The sequence below is a fragment of the Austrofundulus limnaeus genome, unplaced genomic scaffold (assembly GCF_001266775.1).
Source record: "Austrofundulus limnaeus strain Quisiro unplaced genomic scaffold, Austrofundulus_limnaeus-1.0 Scaffold157, whole genome shotgun sequence".
NCBI lineage: Eukaryota > Metazoa > Chordata > Actinopteri > Cyprinodontiformes > Rivulidae > Austrofundulus > Austrofundulus limnaeus.
The window spans coordinates 198,648-200,425 of NW_013952559.1; positions in this window are offsets into that span (position 1 = coordinate 198,648).

Here is a 1,778-nt window from a genome sequence, read left to right on the forward strand (position 1 = left end):
CACACACACACACACACACACACACACACACACACACACGGGTTCAGTCTCATGTTCAGAGTTGAATAAGTCCATTTTCATGCACTGACAGTGTTGTGATTGGATTTTTAAATTCTTTTATCATTATTCTGTAACTATAGATACATTCCTTGTCCTAATTCTGTGGATCACCAGATTAGAAAATAAAATAGACATCCACACACACACACACACACACATACACACAGACAGAGAGTCTGTGTAATATGCTGACCTCAGTAAGCCATTCCTAAATGTTTATTGTCCGGTGCTGCAAAAGGAGAGATGAGTGTAAAAGCTGCGCTTCAATCAGAGCTCTTTCAAATTTTAATGACAGAAAATAAAGGTTAAAGTTACGTGTCAGATAATTTATCGGCTCACATCATTCGCATCAGCCTGTTTCTTCTATTTTACGTACAGCTGTGTGTGTTTCCTGTGTAAATATGACCAGCTGCTCATCTGAAGCTGTGGACAGCCAAACAGCTGCCACACCGGCCAGTTTTCACATGGCTTCACTGCCTCCTGCTAGTCTTCCCTGCTAACTACTTTGTGGATCTGCTCTCACAGATAATCACAAGGTAAAATAAAAAAGGTGAAACAGTTCTGGACAGGCGATCGAGATGCTGATGCCTCGGAAATTTTACACCGATGGTTTGAAACGTCCATAATAAAGATCTTTGTTTGGAGCTAAAGTTTGCTGCACTTTTTTTTTAAAGTGTTTTGGGTTTTGGTGACACAGTGGTGCAGTGATTGGAGCTGTCGCCTCTTCCTATAACCCTTTCTGGCTATGCTGTCCTCGTGAGGGTTTTCTCTTGTTCAGTTTCCTCCCACAACACTAAAACTTATARTTAATTACTCTAAATTGTCCCTATAGAGTTTATGTCTCTACGTGTCCCTGTACTGGACCTGTGACCTGTCCGTCCCTTAGGTGTGGGTAAAATATATATGCATTGCACTTTTTGTTTCAAAATTACATATTGATTGAGAAAGTCCTCTGATTCAGTTCAATTTCCTTGCCAGTTTGTCATATTTATGTTTGCACTCTATCTTCAGAACAAGTATTAATGTACAATACTGCTTTATTTTCAGATATATTATTTCTCAGAAACGTTAATTTATTGGCAAGAAAATAAATAATCGACAGAGACTCTAATGAATTATTTGTGTACTTCTTATCATTATGGAATATTGAGGATTAAAATTCATGCTAGAATTTCCTATTTGACTCATTAGCGCCTCTAGTGTTTAAATACGGAACTTCATCCACCATCATTGCTCTCAGAAGAGCGACARGACAAGGGGGCACATCAGGGGGTCAACCAGATTAAAGCTGGGGCCAATGCCTCTTTGGCCCCTAAGAGTTGGAGGTTGGGGGAATACAATATTTTAAAAAATATCAATATATACAGTATATATTGCAAAGCTCTACTATATACATCTCAGAAAAGAAAGATAATAAAAGAAAATGAATAGATTTTGTTTTTCTCATGTCACCAAACTTTCAGCATGTGTTACCATTTCAACTTTTTTTATGTGCAACATGTTTATCTCCACAGATCAGCTGTTACTCTTGTATTTTAAAGCCATTCTTAGCGTCAGTCCTGCTAATCTATAAAACTAGATCTTTGAAATGCATCTGCAAACGATTCAGGGCAAAGTTTTTTTTTTTTATTTTTTATTAACAATTTATTTCAAACATGGAAAACAAAATAAAAAATGATTAAAAAATGATAATAATGAAATTAACATATCTGAAAAGG